Source organism: Balearica regulorum, chromosome 10 (assembly GCF_011004875.1).
Source record: "Balearica regulorum gibbericeps isolate bBalReg1 chromosome 10, bBalReg1.pri, whole genome shotgun sequence".
NCBI classification, from domain to species: domain Eukaryota; kingdom Metazoa; phylum Chordata; class Aves; order Gruiformes; family Gruidae; genus Balearica; species Balearica regulorum.
The window spans coordinates 9,465,348-9,487,556 of record NC_046193.1 but is presented as its reverse complement, the minus strand read 5'-3'; the positions used below and the strand labels follow the sequence as shown (position 1 = coordinate 9,487,556).

The window sequence follows — 22,209 nt, the reverse complement described above, 5'->3', positions numbered from 1 at the left end:
TTAAATTTTACCACCCCCCCCAAATAAGAAAGCCCTTTTGCAAGCATTTTTATTTCAAATATGAAATTAAAAACAAAAATGGAAAGTGGAAGCTTTCCACTGATGCCACTACAATTTCTACGTTTTACCATTAATTTGAATTAAATTAATTCAGTTTGGTAGTTCCTGGTCTCAGGTAGGATTAAGATCTTCACTGCTGAGCTATGCACAGATTGAAAGAACGGGTAATATCTTAGAGATCCCTTTTTTAAAGTGCATGAAATGAAGTGAGTTGAAGAGAAGGGAGGATGACAGTCTTAGCAAAAGTCAAGTGCAGGGACCTGAGTAGCGGTTCTGCCATATGGGTGGCAGAATAAGTCTCCTGCTTTGTCAATGCTGTCTAATGTGATTTTTTTCATCAGTCACTTTGGTATGACTCATTAAAGACATTTGGGACTTAATTCTCATTGATTTTAGTGAGAGACGGGCACTCAGATACTCCTGAAAATCCTGCAAGGCAGGCATCTACATTTTTAGGTAATCAGATACAGCTAAAAACCGTATTAAGTCTCTGTTAAATGGAGAAAATACCTTCATCACAGAGAAATTTGAGGTTAAAAAAGACTGAAAGATTGTAAGATTGTTGGTTATTGCAGTAATGTGAATCAGCTTTAAATACCTAAAATGGACTGGAGAGACAGGGGTCCTGATGCTGGTGTGGTCAAAATGGGCCAAATTCTACAGTCATTACTCAAGCAAAACTCCTGTGAAAAATCAGTGTAAGGTTTGCCAGGGTAAAGATTTGGACTTTCAGTGGGTGATTGCTTAGTCTTTTATCATTTGTTAGATCAGCAAACGCTTCTCAGCATGCAGCGTGCACACAGGATATAATTTAGACCACCTACAGAACAGCTTGTCTGATTCCTAACTGCAAGCCATTAAATACTAGAATGTAAATATGATATTTGAGCCAATAGTCCCATCAACATAGAATGGATTTCTGCTTCAAAATTAGAGGCATGTCTTGCCTGACTGGATTTCACAACCACTGCTTGTCTGTGAATTGTCTTCGCGAGACTCTGAAGTTAAAAAGACCCTGAGCTGGTAACATGCTGCTGATTTAAGGACTATAATTAGATCAGAATATAGCCTAGCTTTGGTTTAGTTGCAAAAGCACAGACAGTTGCAAAAGCAAAATTTTTCTCACCTGGATGCTGCTATGGATTGGGAGCAACTCCGCTGACTTCAGCTGTTAGGTGCTGCGGAAGATTGCGAAGCTGGGTCCACAGTGCCCTACATGAGAGGTTGTTTTTAATTAGTGCTACAGTAGGGCTTCAGGAGCTAAAAAAAAGTTCAAGACCCTATTATCTCAGGAGCCGTACACATGCATGCTAGGTCTTCAGAGCTAAATAACCAGAGTGACAGAAGTATAACGACAAGCGCTGCAGGAGCTGGAGGGAACTGAACGGCCAGAGCTCTGAAGGAACCTGTGTGTGAGGGCACAGGGGAAGGTGGTAACGCGCCCGGGAGCAGGAGCCTGGATGGCAATTAATGCCCCGTATCAACTGCACCACGCTGCCAGCGCTGCCTTGGCTGTTCTCATCCTTCAGTGGATATTGTGTTCACTGTTCTTATGGTACTCTTGGTAATTTTAAGCACTCTAGAGTCACGGCCATTTATAGCATATGGAATTTCAGTGGTGTTTATATTTCCATGTGAAAACCACTGATATGATGACTTAGCCATTTATGTAACATTAGGGGATAGATGAAGATGGGGATCCTGGCCTCTTTCCATGTTAAAACATGTCTTATGTTTGTAACATTATACCACGTTTGCTTGGATGTATTTTCACTGCATTGATGAATTTGTGATTAATGAGGTTTTATCATAAAAATTCTGTACACAACTATAAATTACATGCAATTATATGTGTAGAAACAAAGTAAAAAATATTTGGGTTGGAGTGCACAACTTTGATTTGGCCACATTTACTGGTTATACGCAACCAAATCTGGTAGTTTTTCTTACAAATACAAAGTAATTAAATAACAGTAATGATACTTTTGCATGCAGACTGAGTGACATAATGTGGCTTATTAATGAGAACAACAAAGAACAGTGGGATTAAATGTATCCCTGGTGCAACACAGTTGCTAAAAAAATCAACATTACCGCTGGGACTAATTTGGTCTAAAATGGATTGTTTCCCAGAGAGCGTTGCTATGTGAAATCTTCTTATTGTTGAGCAAAAAAGGAACAATGACCTCACTTAACATTTGCTTTCTTTTTCACTTACCTCTTTCCACTGTTTTTAGTGTGATTGTACAGGTGAAAATGGGGGCATGATTTGGTCCCACCCTGTAAAGAGATACAAAATTTAACATCCCGCTGGGGAGACAGAATGCTTTGAGTTTGCCACTTTTCAAAGAGTTTGCAAACCATGTAGCTTTAACGTATTAGTCTAACTTAAGTATTTCCAGAGGTTGCGTTACACCAGTGAGCCTTAGACAGGAAACACTGTATTATCTGAAGAATAATTAATTCCTAGAAGCTTCAGTTCTACCTGGAGGATGAAATGACTAGACATAGTTTTAAAAATAACCCTTCTTTCAGATTTCAGAGATAACAGATGGGTCCAGATGGCCTGGTGTTATCCTGGGTAACTGAACAGGCAAAAATGTCCCTGTTTGGAGCATTACCTGATGCATGTTGTGAAATTAATTGTGAAACACTCACTGAACAGGTTGTTGTTAATGATTATCAATGATAAACTTGTTAAATTCAACCTGTTTTGCTTGTGAAAGTGTTGCTGTAATTAAGGCCTAATCCTGCCATTGCTGTCCCCGTGTAAATAATTTAATTCAATTCTGGACAGAAGAGCAATTCCAGTGGCTCAGAATTCGTGCAAGTGCTCTATGTTGATAAATCTTTATGGATGTGTGATACAGGAAAAATAAATTTAGAGAGGAAACCTATTTCAGCTTTAAATTTCTAAGAAGTAATTATAGGCAACAGTGAATAAAAATAAATTTTAAATTATGAAGCCTAGGTTGATGGTTTCCACTTAACAATTTTAAAAATAAATTTATGCATGGGAGGATTTATATAGACCAATAACACTGCACCGTCCTGAAGGCTAGAAATTGAAAAAGAATAATACATCAATGTTATACTGAGATATAATACTTTATACCCTAATTTTTGTACAGAATAACATGTTTTTCTTGGATAGAAGAATTTTGTGTCAGCTCTTAACCATGTTACAGTTTCTTCTGGCATCCAGACTTGGGAAGCTAACATTTATCTAGTTGGACTATTAGCACTTTACAGCCCAATCTGAAACTTTCTCTAGTCCCTCTACTAAATAAACTTAACAAAGAGTCTGGGAATCATAGTTTTCTCTTTACAGATGCCCTTTAACCTTCATGACTGTTCCTAGCTATATATTTATTTAGATAAAACACAGTACTTCTGTGAAACACTAGACTGCCTACATCTACAGTCATTTCCTACAAGGGGGGGAAAAAAAGCAAGCTTGTCGATATGCTTCAGTTTTCATTCGCCTCAGTGTAATCATCTTTTGTGATTTAAAAGCTGGGAATATGTTGATCTTCATTGCCCCACTGTTTAAAGGAACATAATGTATACACACCCAGGTTTTGGTGCATGGATTGGGATGTTAACTTTAATCTAAAAGCAATTTAGTGCCCACTAAACAGCTTTATTTACAACACGTCTTAGCTATGGATGCTGATAATAGTTGGGATGGTGTTTTAGAGAGACTAAAACTGCAGTCGGCTTGGCTGACTATTGAGCTGTGTTACAGTTTTCCTCGGTGTAAAATGTGGTTTGTAAGTGTCTTATATAGGGTGTGAACACAGCAGGACTTTGAATGGACAGCCCCCCATCCCCAAATCCAGATAAGGTGACATTCATCAGACTCCAGCACCCATTTCTAGCAGGCCAGTCATTAGGTAATCACACTTTAAGATTACCTAGGTGTACAAAGGTGTTTGAAATACTAATCAGATGGTTTTAAAAAAAAATTCACATATGACTTGGTGTCCTTGTTGCTTTGACTTCAGCTTACCTGGTTTGAGTCTCCTCTCACCCTGATGTAAGGTGTTGCACTGGTGCTCCGTGACTTGTGCACGGGCTTTCTGCAGGGTCGCCTTGTCTGAGGGGCTCTGGGGAATGGCGGTACCATCCATCTCCTCTGCGGCAGTCGTCGCTGTCTCCTCTGTGGTGGGAAGGGGTGTCCTTGAGAGAGGGACAATTATCCTGGCTAGGGAAGGAAAGCAAGCGGCAGTGTTTTAGTGCCTGCGTGCACCGTGCTGATACACTGCGAGTCCTCCCCATGAACATCTGTTCCAACACACCGCATGGCATCCAAGTGCCATTCAGTGCCGCGGTTGTAGTCGAGGCAGTGTGTTTTGAATTCCAGAATGCCTCTCTTTTTGTTTTAAGGAAATACAATCCCATAGATAATTATTTCACTGCTGAAGGATGGCGTTCCAGGCATGGTACCTTCCCTTTTACAAAAATCTATGTCTGTTTTATCTAAACCACCAGAAATCATAACAACTACCCTCCCTCCTTTTTTTTTTTTTTTCTTTACACATAAATTTGCTATCATTCCTTCTCATACTTGAATGTTCTCCCACCTGTCCTCAATTTAATCCGTGAATGTAAGCACATAAATCTTCGTGACATTTTTGGCAGAAAGTACCTATTTTCAGATGAGTCCTTTAGGAAACTCTGAATCCAGGTGTTTGTTTTTTGCATAAAGTGTTGCAAAAGGGGAATTTTAATGTGACCATACAACCAAAAAACTGGTTACATTTGAAATTCTGTAAAAGGGTGGGCTAGCATGCATGCAAACTTTGCGTATCTTTTCGACACCCTGAGTTATATTCAGATAGCTAAATTATAATTACTGCACCATCTGTAAAGGAAAGGAATATGGGATTTTACTGCTACAAGCATGATTACACAAACTTTGTTATGTGTAACGAACATGCATTGGATGTTTAAAAGTCCTTTATCACATTTGACAAAAAGAGATGAAAAAAGTGGAATGCTGATCTCAAAACATATTTTTGGGGTGGGGTGAAAAAAAGAAAAAAAAAAAAACCAAAACAGTGAGATGAAACAGTTGGCTATTTTTCTTTGGCCAGATGGTTTCTAAACAAAGATCAGAATCTATTTGAAAGTCTGATCATAAGGTCCACACTAAATAGTTTTGACATAAGGACTGCATGATCTGAAATTTGAAAAGCCTTTTACCTTTAGTTACTATGGGGCTTATAAGAACCTAAGCTTTATTTAAGGTTGAATGCTGAATTAAAACAGAGGTGCTCACTGTTTGCTCTCTATCAGCTTTTAAATACTGTATAGGGAACAGATTTCTTAGTAAGTGCGTGCTATTCTACAACTGTTGGGGAAAAAAAAAATCTCACTCCCTTAAAATTACTCTAATATGTTACCAAACTGAAAATGCCTCCCAAATAATTGATCATTAAAAAAAATATCCTGTGTACCTAAGCATATGTGTATGGATACCATATTAAAAAAATACAAAGAAGTCCTTTGTTTCTAAGGTGGTGAGGAGAGCGTTGTATTTTGCAGTCCACAGTCTTTTACTTTTCTCCCAAAGGTGAGATTAGCTGGTGGGGGGTGTTTTGGCTATTAATGGGACAAATAACGGATTGGGAAAAACTCAAAAAGCGGAGGAAAAGAAAAGGCTACCAAAAAGAAAAAAAAGAAAAAAAAATAGGGAAAAAAAGAAGAAACTGACAGGGAATTAGTTGGCTTTTCTTCCTCTGATATAAAATCTTAGCACAGCCCTCCCCCTTCCCTAAAAAAATCCTGTAGCAAAGCAGATCTACATCTCACACACACCTTTTTCTCTTGAGACAGGATGGAGGAACGGACCACACAGGACAGTGGTTACACTATATCTCTTAGCTCACACTCCTGGCAGGCAGTCAGATGTGATGGAGATAAGGGCAGTACAAGGACTTAGGCAGAGGATAAGAGCACGCATTGTTCCAACATTGATATTCCCCACTATAGAGAGACTATTTTTTTTTCTTTAAATCCCATAATCACTTATATTTTGCAGAACAACAAAAAATCCTTTCTCCTTTTTGCTTCTAATGGACTAATCCTGCAGAAAGGCTTTGCTCTGAATTCATACTTTTCTATAGGGCCACAATCTCTTTTCTAGTGAAAAGGTTATTTCAAAGGTCTTTTGACCAGGCCGGGCGGTCGGGAGCGCTCCCGAGCTGGCAGCACAATTGCTGGCGCAGGAGGGGAGTGGCAGCTGCGGCGCCCGCGTCTCGGCACCCGCTCCCTGCTGCCCTTAGAGTTTCTGGAGTTGACTACGACTCTGGGAGCCAAGATAAGACACTGCTGTAAGGAAGATTGATGCATTGATTGTGCTGCGTGAGACCATAGTGTTCAGCTGCCGCCGCTACCTCCTTGCAGGGCTTTTAGCACCGGCACCAATCTCTCAGGGTTTGCTGATACAAAGGGGAGGGAGAGGCTGTGGTTGGGGGTCTCAGATGAGATGCCTGATGTACCTGCTGTCACCTTTGTGGTTCACTCTTGTAGAGCACCCTTAAAGGTGAGCAAAACCAGCCCCTTGCACTCCATCTCCTCAGCATACCTTTCCTGAAGAGAGCAAACAGAAATTTGGATGGGCCCGTGGAGTTGGCTGTTGTTACTGCTGCTTTTTTGGCATCATCAGAACAATCCCTTTAAAATCCCAACTTCCCATGAACTTACCCATTCTGATCTGAATTTCGGGTGCAGGGATTCCCGCTGGCCACCCTAATCTCCTGCCTGGGCAAAGGATTCTTTTTATGCTGATGGCACAAAGGACTTTGTGGCAAGCTTTACACAGCATGTGCAAGTGAACCGATCTTCTGTTCGCAAGCAGGAGGAGAGTTTTCCTTCTTTCTTTCTTTCTTTAAGTATTCAGTTCATAGTGGTTTGTTCCTTTTACTCACTCAAGCTATCCCAGGGTAGAGAGTGGGTTTCTTGCCAAAAATAGAAGCATATTCTACTTCTGGGGGGAAATAGCTTTGCTGTTCAGAAATAGCACTTTACACTTGCTCTGGCGATCCAGAACAGTTTATAGAGAAACATTATGCCGCTGATAAAACTACTTTATAAGGTGAAATTATGCCCCAGGTTCAATGGAACATCTGAGGGCAGAGTTTGTTTCCTGAAGGCTCATATTGCACAGTTCTTCACTGCTGAATATTAGTATCAGCTATAGCAGATATTCCCAAATGGGAAAAGTGGTAGTTGTTGCTATCGAAGGTAAAGATAAATGGAACAAGAGGCATTAAAATTAATCTCCAAAAAAGAAGAAACAAAAAAAGGCTAACAAATTGTGTTCTTCTAAAGGAATGGTAGATATTTCTGATATACAAATGGGATTGTATCTCCCAGGGGAGTTGATCTGACATCTCCTTTGACACCAGAGACATGACATTTTCCAATCTCACGTCACATCGTCCCCTTCCCACGCCGTGGAGCCGAGTCAGCCTCGGGAGCGGCAGAAGCACGTGTGCATTGCACCGCTGCAGCGAGCCAGCACAGCCCCCCTGGGCTCACCACCCCCCCGCAGTGGGTTCCTGCTCTCGGACCCTCTGTGCCAGCCTCGGACCCGTGGGCACTGGTGCAATGAGCTGCCCTGGACACAAGCCCGTTGGGGCTGTCACCGGCCAGCCAGGGAGTTTTCATTGTTAAAGGGTATATGATGGAAATCATACTGGTCTAAGGGGCGAATTCCGCTTTTTATTTTCCTGAGTAAAACTGCCAGTAATATCCGGGGCTTGGGTCCAATTTGAGCATTGTCTGGGTAAATGTCCCACTGATTCCTTCTTTCCTTTCATTAGAAAGACTCCTTCATAATCAATGCTAAAATGCTAACTGGGGGAGGAGAAAATCCCCAGATTTTTCACAGAATAATTTCATTTTGCACCAATTACTACAAATTTCAGAAGTTCTTAATAGAAGAGAAGACATATTTAGGTAAAATATATTTGTATTTTCCATAGTGCTTAGCAGCTCCAGGTTTTCTTTCCCTTAAAAAGGATGAAAGTTAGTTTTGCATTTTTAAGATTTCAGAACTGCGTAATACTCACAGGCTGTTTCAGCATAATACTTCACAATTGCAATGCAATTTCCACCTTTTAAAATGCTTTAGTAACTTAAATAGTAAAATTAGCAAGGTTTGATGTGTAGAGCAAGTAATTACAGGAGTACAGTCAGTATTTCTCATACCAAGAGAAAATTAGCATGGTAATTAAATTTGTGTCTACTTTGTTTTGCAGCTGTATTTTTGCTAATCTAATCTAATAATCTTGGAAGTTTATAATTACTTGTCTTTTAAAGTGCATCTGCTAGCTGGCATGGTGTGGCAAGCACAACTGATATTTGTTTTATTATAACCAGTGCCTGTGCAGTCATTTTGGAGTGCAAAGCAAAAAGAATTGCCACAGAGGTCAGCTTATTAGAGTTGAGGTAAGCACTGGGTCTTGTGTATCTGCTGGATACTCCATGTGCTTCAGCCAGCTCTTCATCTTAAGTCTACAGGAGTTTTCCAAGATGATTATAAAAATAGCACTGTTGAAAATATCAGCAGAAAAAAAGCATATTTTAGTTTTGTGTCTGCTGCAATTGTCTCCTCTTTACTAATCAGAATTGATTCGTCTTTAGTAACAGCATTAACAGGTGCTAAGTGCGTGGCTTTATTTCAGGAGCATAAACTCTTTCTGCATGTCTCTTGATTTTGCAAAATTTGTTACAACAGTGATCAAATAGGACAGTATATTATCTGCTGAAGAAGAAAGTATTGTGTATTTGGTATTTGATGTTCGTGCATTCTCATAGTAGGAATAGTTAGGAAAAACATATTGGGACAGATCTTCCTTTACTCAAGCTGATGATGCAGTCTAATACATTTACATTTAAATCTTAGAGGAGGTACTGTTCTTAATTAAGAATAGTAGTGAGAAAGGAGTGGTTGCGAGGATCTTAAAAAAAAAAAAAAAAAAGAAAACAAATCCCTACCTCTGCATTTCAGTCCCAGATTCTCTCTGGATTAGAGCTGCTTAATCTAAACCACTGAAAGCAATGCAATCCTCCTAAAATAGATATCTAAATCCTTCCTGTTTTCACTGACACACTTTATGTAACTACTGCTATTTATTTGCTCTCCTCTTTAATTTGGCTATTTTTGATCTGAGCTCAGTGCAAATGGCACTGTATTTTATGACTGAAAAAGCAAGTGAATGGGCAGGTGGGGATGCCCAGCCCTGCCGGCCACCCTCCCAGTATCAGTGGGCTCACACGTTTGGACTCACACGGAGATGCTGTCCTGAGCATGGTGGGGTCCACTATTTCTCTTGCATCAGTGGGGAGGAATGATAGATGAACTTCCACTGCTCTGCAAGGAGTAGTTCTGTGTAAATTTGTCTGCTACAACTGAGGTGGATGAAGTTTTTGGGCAGTTTGGTTATTAACCCTCCCCCCCCCCCCCTTCAGGTCAACAAAAGCTAGACGGAAATTATTTTGCTCAAAAAAGAAACTAAACCCTAAACACTTCAGATTTTGGAATGAAATACTTGTCTGGCCCCAAAGAGTGAGCTTTATCCAAATTAATTCTTGCTTGTTTTGGGGTAGCTGAAAATTCAGTCCTAAAATCTGCTCACTCCCATTATTTTCCTGTTATGCCAGCAAACTGTCTGCCCAGTTCTGCTTTACAAATTTTTGTCACTCTTCAGAGATGTAAAAAAACCCCAAGCAAGCAACCAACCAACCAACCACCAACATCAAAACCCCAGTGTTAATTGTCTGGTTGTCCAGTCCTCACCTCAAACACCCACTGAAATCAGGTGTTACCATCTACAGACCTCACCTGTAATCTGGGCTGCTTAAGCCAGTGAGTGTTGGACTACAAATTTAGGCTTGTGCACATTATTTATAAAGTTTATTTTGTTTTACTGGACCACAGCAGATGTGTGCTCAGATTGCAGGTATGATGCAACATGTGGGGGCGTGTAGTCCCGTCCTTGTGTCCAAAATGACCAACGCAGATAGGAAAAGCGGCTGATGAATATCACTGAGCAGCAGAATTCCAGTGTCAGATATGTCAGTGCCAACTAGAGATGACTCAGCTGAAACCACTCAGGTAATTTCAGATTTATATGTACCAGAGGGGTGAAATTTGGTCTCTTAGCTATTGATAACTTTCATACCATTTTAGAAAAATCTCATTTGCTTCTCTCTGCTTCTGCAACAGTCAGGCTTCACTGTAGGAGGGAAAAAGCTCTGAATTTCCAAAATGCAGTTTGGGAATTAAAACTCCAACAGCATGATACGCAGTGTTATGCCCATTTGTGCTGTATAAATAAATATCCAAAAATGTTTTTTTTAGATTCTGCCTTGTCCATTACTGAAACCAAAAGCATTTGTGCTTCCGAAATGATCCTCAGAGAGTTGCTTTGCATTCACAGAGATTTTCAGATTGGCAGGAAGCCACTGGACAACTTCCTGAAAATCACTGAAAGCTAGAAGCGATGTGATGGTTAGACATGGAAGCACAACTTCACAGATATTATAGGGCCAATTCACATTTCACTTACAGAGGAGAATGAGTATAACAATAAAACACACTTCATTAGAAAACAAATATATTGTTCCAGAAAGATCCTTATTACCACTTCTATACCTAATATAATTCTTCCAGATGAAAACAATACTCAAAAGAAAAAAAACAACCAACAATTCTGCTAGCTGTTGAGTAAAGCTATGGTGAAGATAGTCAGAGTGCAAACACCTAGCTATGTGCTTTGGTTGTACAGAGGTTAAGGCTGAGAGTATGAACTACAATTAAGAAGAAGTTATTTTTTTGTTCACACATTTTTTTTAAATTGTCCAGTCTATTCATTCAAAATTACTTGCCATTTCTTCAAAATGTTGTTTTGCTTTTTGAATAGTACACAACCTATTCACTGTAAGGGTTCACTATTCAAATGTCAGAAGCCTCAGTGTGGTTAGCTTCTGAAGCGATGAGGTATTGGTTTTGGTCGCGATCGGGTGATTTATATAATCCAATGGATTGCAAATTGCAAATGTAACGATGGAGAATTAGCGCTATCTTTGAAAGTCTGACTTCTCATCGCTGTTCGCCTGAAGTTCTCCATTTACAAGTGGTGATAATAGTGTGCAGCACACTGGAACGGTATATGCTTTTCTGCTGAGATGCTGTGGGGACTATTGAATGAGATGATCTCTTCGGTGAGAGCCATCAGGAAGCACTCTGCTGAACTGCAGCGCTTGCAGATGACATTTGTTTAAGCTGCAGCTTTAAATTCAGCCCAGTTTGCTTCTTCATGGCAGCTGTGTTTTGTCCTGCAGACTCCTGAATTTCTCTGAGAGCATCAAAGTTGCTTGGCATTTTTACAGGGTCTTAGCAGAAAAAGGTGCATGTTGGCTGTTTTGATTAAAGCAAAGGAACCAAACTAAGAGAAATGCAATCAAGAGCCACATGTTAGGTTTGTGCCCACACCTTGTTCCTGCAGAGGAGCTGGGTGCTCCTGTCAGCTCCTGTCCTGAGAGCAGAGGCAGGCAGCATGTGGCCACAGCAGCCTCGCCATGCTGGGAGCACCAGGTCCGGGACAGGCACTCCGTCCTTCTCCCTGGCTGCAGGCAGCTTGTGGGGCTGAGGATTTGGTGGTCTAAAGAGGGGGAAAATGCTTTGTAAGGACAAATCAATCTGCATCTCTGAGTCTCATATATTACATGCTACAGATCCCAGAGGTGTGTTCACAACACGCCTAAAGGCTGCAGAGTGACAGGCATGCTGGGTGTGTGGCAGCTTTCCTGGCAAGCATTTGCTTGTAATCCTCTACTTTGGCTATATGATGGGAGTTTCTGTTTCTATACTGTGCTAAGCATGCTAGATTTGCTTTGTCACCAGGATTTTGTGCAAGGAAGACTGTATGCTAGGCTGACTTTTGGCAGGGTGCGGGGAGAATGGCTGTACAGCCAATAATTAATTCCGTAATTGCTTTAACCTAGACCAAAACTGAGACAAACCTTTTTAAACTGTGTGTTATCATCACAGTGCAAAGAAGGCATTGCAAAAACCCACGCAATGAGCTGAATATGCAGCTGATGGTGAGCTGAAGATCTTGAGCTCAACTATCCTGTCCAAATGAGTACTGTTGGCTCAGCTATGCCAGTTTTCTTATGAGATTCTTTAAATAACTGCATAAAGAAAGTAGCTAACATATTTTTCGCAATGCCTTTGGGTATCTACCTTGGATTTTAATTTTCTGCCTCATAGAAAGTGATGTTTGTATATTACAGTGGTGAAACATCATCAAAATATCTTTACATGATACATAAAAAGGAAACCATATAGCAGAACAGAGCAAACTGTCAGTAACCGCAATACCAACTATACAGCCTTTCATTGCAGTGCTACTTGCCAGTAACGATGCCTTGCACGTATAATTGCTAGTTTCTAAATGTTTTACTGGCTTTCAGAGGGAATTACTACAGAAATGATCCACAACAATTTTCCTGTATTTCATTTGTAGAAGTTCCGCAAGCTTTACCCTTTCTCTTTGCTGTGAAATTGGAGGAAACTGTTGATCTCCTACTGAAAAAAATGAAGGCACTCATACTCTGAATCTGAATGCTGATATTTGTAATGACACCTTCAACAGACTCATTAAAGTGCTTTTTCTGGACAAGTGCTTGGCATAAAAAACAATTTCTATACATATAGAAAAAAAAATCTACAAGTATTTATATGTATGTATTTGCAGTTCCTTCACCATTGCTCACTGGCAGCCAGGTGCACAAGGCTGCCATTTAAGTGGCTGCTGGCTACTGTGGAAAGGGTAGAGGTGAAAGTGGAACTGTGATTGTATGAAGAGACAATGAAAAATTTCTGCCTACAATGAGAAGGTGGCATATTTGGTATGGCTGTCTGCCCTGTAAGTCAGTCTGTCCTTGACAAGAACCAAAAATGCTTAGTAAACATCCATTACCTTTTAATTTAAAATCTATTTACTGCACTTCAAATATGTAAGCTTATAAAACCAGGAGTTTGGTTTTGGCCTCTCTTTACCAATTAAATGCAGATTATTTATGTATTTATAGGAATTTAAAATACTGTAAACAAAGGGGCGGTTTGTTCTCCGACAGTATCAGTCTAAATAGGGAGTTTCAGTTTCATTGATGCTCTTCCCCCTCGTCAATAGTATACATGAGCACAGATTCCATCTTTACATGCTATCATCCATGAAGTATTGTTAACTCATTATCTGATGGACTAATGAACAACAGACATTTAGTTTTTGTTCACTACTACTTCATACTTATACTATGTTTCCCAGAAGTAAACCACTTTATTCTAAACTAGAGTTCTGGAATTTATTATTTTTTCTTCTTGTTTCTGATGACCGCAACTATTTTTCATAAGCAGCCCTGTTTCTTTAGTTTGTGCCAGCTATGGAGAAAGGATAATGGGGGGAAAATAAATCACAAATATGACAATGGTAATAGCTGGCATGAATGTCCTTTTCCAATGTACTGCATTTGGCTCTTCAACTTTTTGCAAAGTGCAGATGTCACAGGAAAGTTGTCTATCTAGTAAAAGATGAGAGGCACCACAAAACAGATGCGTTAGTAGCACAATGACTACTGCTGCTGTTGGAATACAATGGCAGCAACCCTTGGTACCGTTGTCCATGCTTCGTAGTGCTAAATCCGCTACTGAAGTCCCTGGGAACTGCACACCAAAAGTTTTGGTCCTTAACTTCTATTCCTTTCATATCTTTTCTATTTAAAGAGATCTTTCACAAACAAAAATATAATCATTTTATACTCTGCATGGGCTAACCATGTGAGGGCAACCATCACCCCTGTTCGCTTTCACCACGTGTAGCATACTTCCCTGTGGACAGCAAGACTCAGCTGAGCTCAGCACCCTGGATGACCCCAGGGATAGAGAGGAGGAGGGGGTGCCTAGGGGTGGACATGCACTTTCACCACCCCCAGTGAGGGCTGCCCTGCTGTCACCACTGAACATCATCAACCACCTTTTCCAGAACACCTCTTTTTTTACCCAATGACAGATATTAACAGAGTTAATAGCATGGTCACTCACTGCAAGCAAGCTTAAAATTCAGCACTGAAAATTTGTTAGCGCATCTAATTTTGTTTTCATGTTTCTGTAAGATACAATATGACTAACATTTTTGTAGTGCTAAGTTTTACCTGTTCTGTAGTGCTTCACACTTGTTTTTTATCCAGATGTATGATTTGGCTCATTTAAAATAGTAAACCCGAAATCTCATTAATGAAGCAGAGAGGACAGGATGCGCTTATATTGAGATTCATGTTTGTTTGCGTCAAGAAGAAAAAAGTCAAGTTATAGTTTTGCACCAAATCCCGAGAGATTGCAGCTTAAATTTTGACTCACCCCAGTGATACTGGCACAGAAGGCAGAGCCCAAATCATATCCTTGTGCCTCTCGCTAAACATCTGGGTTTCACCAGTTCAAAGGGAGGGAATAGAGTGAGGATCCAATCCTGTGAGCTTTTCTCCAGGCAGATTCCCATCACACCTGTGCAAGAATTAAGCTAAACAAGTCAGCTGCATGGTTAACATTTTTATTGATTTTTTTTTTTTTTTAACTAAGGAAAGCAGTAGACAGATGTCTATAAAACATGTCTAGGCTTAATGTAGTCGGCCACTGGATGTCACTGATAGCCTCAGAAATACAATGGTAGTATGTAAAAAAACCCATGAACAGGTATTAAAAGAAAACCCTGTACATCATCTATACATTTGAAGGGGAGATTAACAGTGTCTCATTAGCTTTGAAACATGTTACTGCTGGAGTTTTTAAGTCCTTGGTGCACATATGTGCAAAACTTTCTCACTGTGGTAAAAGAAAAATGGTTTCATAGTAACAGGATAATATACTTACCGTTTCCATAAGCTGATGTAGAACCTTGTTATGATCACAGATAGCCAAACTGGAAACTCACCCGGGTCAAGGTCAAACATTCTGAAGAGTTTAAAATGCATATAAGATTTTTTTTTTATTTAGTTCTTTTCTTCCCCCTTGAATAGTCCCCCTTTAACTCTGGATGGGAACTGCCAATCTGTCAAAAAGAAAGATCACATTTGAGCAATTCCTGAGCCAGCCTGAAGCAGGAGGTACCAAAGGTCTGGTTTTGTTGGCTCGGGAGTTGGCTAGGCCTGTTAGTAACTAAAATACATTTCTGGAAAGAGCAAATATGATGATTGTTATTTCCCTACATTTTCTTGGGATAAAAATTGAATGAGGTTGCATGAGACTGCTGAGTTACTTCTCTTGGAATGCCTCAGTGAAAAGAAGCGACAACTGCTAATGGTAACTATATGAAAAGTACCTTCGTTAAACATTTGAACAGACCCAGTGATGGCCAAGTTATTTCCAGAGGACAAAGCAGCCATAGGGTGAGATGAGTTCCTAGCAATACTAGGAAGACAAGGCTCCTGAATGCATGCTGAAGAGCTAGAAGGCTGCTGAAACCAAAAATTCAGGGGTTAATTTTCATACTAAGCTCACATTTAGAAAAACATGAAACAGATGTTCGTATCAAAATCTGGTATTTTTCCATAAGAGCCAAACATGAAAAAGAAGTGAAGTTAAAGCATGCATGCTAATAGCTCCTTTCAAATAGTTTAGTCTTTTTCAAATGCATAGATGTTCAGAAAATCTCAGTCTAAGCAATTCTGGGTAATGTAAAAAAAAGTCTCTCCTGGCTTAAGCTAACAGAGTTGCTGCTTTATCTCAACAGGAAAGAACTTTTCTCTTGGGGTCTTCTGTCTCACCATCGAATTCTTGCGCTAAATTAACTTATTAATCGACGTGTGCATATGTCTGTATACATAAGGATAACATGTGGCAAACAGGCAACCTGTACAGGGAGATACCGACCATGCTGAGGCAGCTCATGGAAAGAACGATGCAAAATGTAGTTAGAACGGTCCTTTGCCAGGTCCCTCTATGATCAAAGCTATAGCGATAGTCAGACATGACACCATAAATGAGAAATGTAGCACAAATAATACAGAATCAATGATGTATTTTACTCAGCATTTCTCCAGCAATTTGCTGAATTAGTAGTTTGGTCACGTGACACCTGGGGCAGTCCCTGGATCATTGCACCCCACCAGACTTCGGATCCAGCTCCAGTGGCTGCATGTGTGAAACCCTGTCTGTACATCCAGCTGACTTTGAGATAGATGCTGTAGAAGATTGGAGCTGCTGCTGCCACTTTTGTAAATCTAGAGAATACTTAAATGTAGAAAAATGCATAATTATTTTGGGTAAAGTCACCTTCACTGAAACTACCAGCTTTGTGAATGACACTGAAGATACTGCTTGTGCAAGCATGTTTTTGACAAAGTCCACTCAGAACTGCTCTACTTTCATGTAACTGCACCTCACCACTTCTACTGGCTGCAGTTCTTTATCCAGAACATTTCTTTCCAGCTGTATTGACTGGTGCTTTCAGAGTTTGTTTTCTCTTCTCTTCTCTGTTTGGCCTGTTCTTTAGGTTTTCTTCCAGCTACACAAGGCCATGCAGATCTAGCTCCATAGGGTGGTTCTCAGTTTTGTTTTTCTTTCCTAATAATTCGTTATGGTCTAACTTGACTGTGAACTGACGTTCTCCTAAACACATCTATTATAGCTCCAGATCTCATTCCTTAGGAGTGTTAGTAAGTTCTTCAGGGACTCCCTTTCGGTCTGTGCGAGGCTGCATGTTCATTGCCATTTTAGCATCCAGCCACCCCGTGCCATACAATTCTTCTGCAAATGTTTTTGTATCTTTCAGAACCTGGTATCAGTAGCAAATGTTGCCAACTCATTTGTTATTCCTTTTCTGATTTACTGTGGTTGCAAAGCCAATTTTCTCTACTTAAGGACTTTAACAATCTTTGGCAATTTGTTTAAGATTTGCAGGAGGTTTGCAGAATCTATTTTTTATGGTAGTAAAGAGTCTGGCAGATTTAAATTGGCGTGATAATTATACATGGTCCACGGTAGGGTCAGTGAATCATCTAGGATACATTGTGTGAGAAATAGGGATGCCACGTGGGGAATGCCTATATCTATCACAAAACACTATGACTGCACTGTATCACTGTGGCTGATAGGTGAAATGGGAGTGGGAAGGAGCACACCTTCCCATGGTTATGAAGGCATTGTGTTTTTGAACAGATTGGCTTAAACCACCTAGCTCAAGATGCTCCAAGGGCTGTGCATTGGCACAGTAGGCAGTGAAGTGACAGGACTTGGGTACACAGAGGTTGGGAAAATTAAAACAGCTGGGCAAGAGGGAAGGAGAAGAGACCAGGTGCAGTCTTTGGAAGTATTAGGCTGACTTTGAGAGCTGCTTCCTTCATTTTATACTGTAAATTGGTATTGCTAACACAGGACTAAAGCACATTTCACTTACTTTGCTATGGAACTTGAGATAAAGCAAGCAGCTGAATAGGTAATTATAAAGTGAGCTTCTCCCGCTGAAGAAAGAAGAAGAAGAAAAAAAACCCCAGCTGATGCTCTCTCACACCAGCTAATACTCTTTTAAGAGACCTATTAGCCTCATGGCAAAATGCAGTGCTGTCCAAAGATAGCTTGCTCTGAAGAGTAAAGCTGAGTGCCAGAAACACCACAATTGTGTTGGAATAGCCCCCGGTTTGGCTGGAGCACCTCTGCATGCCCCTATGTTTTCTTCCATGTGCACATTGGTATTCCTAATCTCCTGAATCAAGTATCAGGCCAGTGCCTTAATCTAAACAAGACTGTTAATAAGAATAATAATAAGCAGGTTATAGGTCCCAGTCCTGGACGTAGGCCAGGCTTCTACTACAAACTACAGTATCAGTCAGAGAGTATTATCCCTTGTTGTGTCAGCAAAAGTCCCTGCTGTGGACTTAGTTATGACAAAACTGAGTATTCACCAGGGTAGCTTATTTCACCCATATTACGCAGCAAAACTGCAGTTTTGCCAGAATAAACATGTCTACGCCAAGTGCTAGGACAGTTCTCTAGAAATAGCTACATCGGGAAAGCACTCTGCTATGGCCCAGGTTTAGGCATAGGGAGATTGGGAGATCCTGCCCTAGTGCAGATAAGACTACAAGGCATAAGGTCAGACAGTGAGAGACTGGGAAATGTCCCAATTCCTAACGTTACTGTCTCCTCGCCTTAGTAGCAGTGAGGTATTGGCAACTTGAGACAAGCTGCCTCATGCAGAGGAGCTACAGGCCAAGGGAAGCTAGCTATTTCTGTCTTGTTTAATTTGACCACTTAAACAGTTAATCCCTTTGCAATGTCATTTTTTGGCATAGATACCACATCTGTCTATTTCTGAAAAGATCTTTTTACTAATGCAGCTTTTTAATATATGAAACAGTTTGCATTGGATTACAGTGCCTTAGCAGTAGCAGACCACTATCTATAGGCATGCATACAGACACATGGACATATGCATCCACACATGCACGTTACCTCTAAACATCTCTGCTCTGTCCAATCTCCTAGTTCTTCTCTGTGAAGCCTGGTTTTCCCTCTGTGCTCCCCATCAGAAACAAAGCAGAACATGCCCCAGGCCAGTTGTATTCCTGTGTGCTAAGGCTTTACGTACAAAATCCAGGGTGTAACAGATTATCTTTGATACTTTTTATTTGCTCAGCTTTTTTATCTTCTGTTTCACTTGCTGCGTTGCTGCCTTATTCAAGCATGTTTAACCTAGGCTGTGCTTTGCTTTAAACCCATCCTTACTTGCAAATACTGGACATACTAGAGAGAGATCAGCAAAAGGCCATGAAGATGTTTAAGGGACTGGAGCATCTCTCATGAGGAAAGGCTGAGGGAGCAGGGACCGCTTAGCCTATAGAAGAGAAAGCTCGCGAGAGATCTCATCAATGTGTGTAAATACCTGAAGGGAGGGTGTAAAGAAGACGGAGTAGCTCTCTTCAGTGGTGTCCAGTGACAGGCAATGGGCACAAACTGCAACACAGGAGCATCCATCTGAACACCAGGAAACAGTTTTTACTGTGAGGGTGACCGAGCACTAGCACAGGTTGACCAGAGAAGTTGTAGAGTCTCCATCCTTGGAGGAGTTCAAAAGCCATCTGGACATGGTCCGGGACAACTGGCTCTAGGTTGCCCTGCTTGAGCAGAGGTATTGGACCAGATGACCTCCAGAGCTCCCTTCCAAGCTCAACCATTATGTGATTCTGTGAAATAGGATAGTAGATTAGTACTTGTATTACGTTCAGCGGGACATTAGCCCAGGAAGTGAGTTTTTCTTGTCATTTTGTAAGAAGTTTGTGACAACTGCAGGGCACACTGAAATAATTTAAACTTCTGCAGTAACAGCCACTAGAGTAGAGACTATATAAGAAAATGACTTTCATAATTAATATCAGCATGCACAATCTTGATGCTAAAGCAGCAGCATGTGTAACTAGAAAAATAGACGAGAACAGCAGTGGATTTCTCTTCCATGATTCTTCTATTCATCCCTGCATGAAAGTGATGAAATGTCAGCTGTTTTTGCACGTGTGAAAAGATCTTGCACAGCGGACTCGTGTCTAAGAACATGCACATGGTGTTTTTACAGCAAAAATAATGTTGGCTTGCAATGCCTAGGTATATAGTATTTTTCCTAGAGCTGTGAGAATTTTTAAAAAAACAGCTGAGAAGATATGCATGTGTGTGTGTCTTTTTTCTCCCTTCTTTTCTGAAGAATTTAATTTAATTTTAATCCATTCAGAAATAAGGACAGAAAAAGAGAGGGAAAGGGAGAAGAATGTAGACAAAGGGGAATGAAAACTGAGCATAATTTAAATAGGAAAACCGAGTTTCACCTGCACCTTGGAGTTATTGTGAAAAGACTTGTCTTTCCAACAAACTGATATTTATTTTTTTTAAAGTACATACAAGTAATAGGCCATGGGAAGGTTATGGAGTAACAGAGTAGCTAGAGTCGGCTGAAAAGACGTTTAATTTGGAGCTTGCCAGATACCCTTCTGGCAACTTAATATTAAGGTTTTTATATACTGTGGGGTGTATCTTGTTCCCTGGGTCAAATTTGGGTGCATTCTTTTGGTGGAATGCATTCTGTGGCAGCTGAGACACATTATTCTCTGGCTATGTCTTGTGAAAGTAAAAGAAGTGGGCAAGAAAGATGTTTTGAGGTAAAATTTGAATGGAGATACTGAGTTTAGACAGTGAATACAGAAACATGCTTTCAAGGGTTGGAGAAGACAACTTAAAACAACAAATTTGCAAGACAGAAAAAAGAAAACTGTTATTAAACAGTTATTGTAACAGAAAATTGTTATTAAGTTGACATTGGTCAATTTACTTTCTAAAAGAATGTATGTAAAGATTTCATTATATTTCGTGTCCCCAACTATAATGCCACACTATTTAAGTATTTATATGTATCTTATAAACCTGGTATATTTGATATGTCATTCACTAGTCTATGTTGAGTCATTGTTTGGGGTCTAGTAATTAAAAGGTAAATTCTTTACAGATTGACTTCAGTTATTCTATTCTGGGCTTGTTAATACGTTAGCTGTATATTCTGATTCCAATGACTTAATGGTTTCTATTAAACACTGAATAAAACCCCTCTAGGGAAGCCAGCTAGAAATGCATGACTTATTCAGTGTGAGGTATCCGCAGATGATTGATTAGAAAAAATTAGCAGTTTTGGGCTGAGGAAGAATTTTAAAATAGGTTCATCTCTGAACATACAGTGACAAAACTGTTGGATTGTTTTAGATGTCAGTTAAAATGTTTGTACATGAAACTAACTTTGTCTTTATTACACATTTGTTTCATAAATTAGAAAAAAGATCTAAGGTAAATGTTCAGCTCATCTGGTTTGTAACAGAAACCATGACTATGGTGGATAGGGTACAAAGATGAGCTCATTCAAGAATTCTTCTGAAACTAATTTATCATCCAGGTAATTTTAGAGGTTCCTCATGTCATTGCAAGGGTGGCAGAAGCAGGCTTTTTAAAAAGTGTTCTTTGTAGTGCCCTAGTAAGCTGATGCCTAAAATGGAGATTTCACTAATGATAGACTTCCCATCTTTTAAATATTGGGTAAAAATTTTCAGTATAAAAATCTGTACTGAAATGGATCATAGAAAATTCTTTCTTCTTCCACTAAACAAGGATGACTTCCAGTATCATTAGCAATTGTTTCTGAGAAGATTCTGTTTTGGATTATATTATATATACAATGGGAATTTATTTGAGGTTTCCCAAGTTTACTAGTTCCATTCCCATGAGCTAACAGACAGTAGATCAAGTGCTTAACAGTCAAGTATTCCCATGGCAAATATCCACCAACGTCCCTTTCATCTGATGGAATGGCATAGTGCCCATTCTTCTGCTTCATCATTCTCTTTCAGTGCGTAGAGTGTTCCAGGAAAGGGCCATATCATGTATAAGACTATGCGGGAGACATTAAGCCTAATCTTTAAAACCTTATGGGTCTGTTTCGTTTTTTGCTGACCACTGGAAACAATTACAGCACAGACAACACATGAGAATGTCTGACAGCTTCTTCAGTCCCTTTGCACTCAATCCCTTGGTGAATCTTTAGGTTTTTGTTTATTATAATCGCAGTCCAAAGCCGATGTTTGCATCAATATCCTGAAAATATGCAAGAACCAGGCAACTGGTGGTCAAGGTGGCTGTCATTAGATATTTCTCAAATAGGTAAAATATACTTTTAAACAGATGTTTTCTTATTTCTGTCACGATGCCAGGCAATACATTAACAGCCACTGATACCCATTTATCTACATTTTTTGTGCTTGCCATTGTTGAAAGCTCATAGCCTCCATGCTGATTATAGTTACCACATCTTTGTAAGCATAACTAGTTTACTTGCTATTGTGACTTTATGTGCAGGACTTCCAACAGGCACCATACCTTTCATTCTAGAGAAGCAGAGTCTCTACAGAAGTTGCCTTCACCAGAACACAAGAGCTAGATTCAGGAATGTACAAATGCCGTAAGAAAGGCTGATCTGTTCAGAGAATTCAGGAGCTTCTGAAGGACAGTTTGAAGATGAAAGTCTAGAAACTGTGGAAGTGAAAGGG

The 22,209-nt window shown here is 40.0% G+C and overlaps 1 long non-coding RNA gene across 1 annotated transcript in view; it reads right to left on the bottom strand.

The window, feature by feature from the left end:
• Positions 1-22,209, bottom strand: part of LOC142603144 (uncharacterized) — a 50,100-nt gene that overhangs the window by 17,697 nt on the left and 10,194 nt on the right. Inside the window, exons 4-7 of the long non-coding RNA XR_012837019.1 lie at positions 15,008-15,088; positions 14,498-14,641; positions 4,073-4,263; positions 1,187-1,272 (exon numbers count right to left, since the gene is read on the bottom strand). This is a non-coding gene — a long non-coding RNA (uncharacterized LOC142603144). The remainder of the gene's footprint in view (positions 1-1,186; positions 1,273-4,072; positions 4,264-14,497; positions 14,642-15,007; positions 15,089-22,209) is intronic.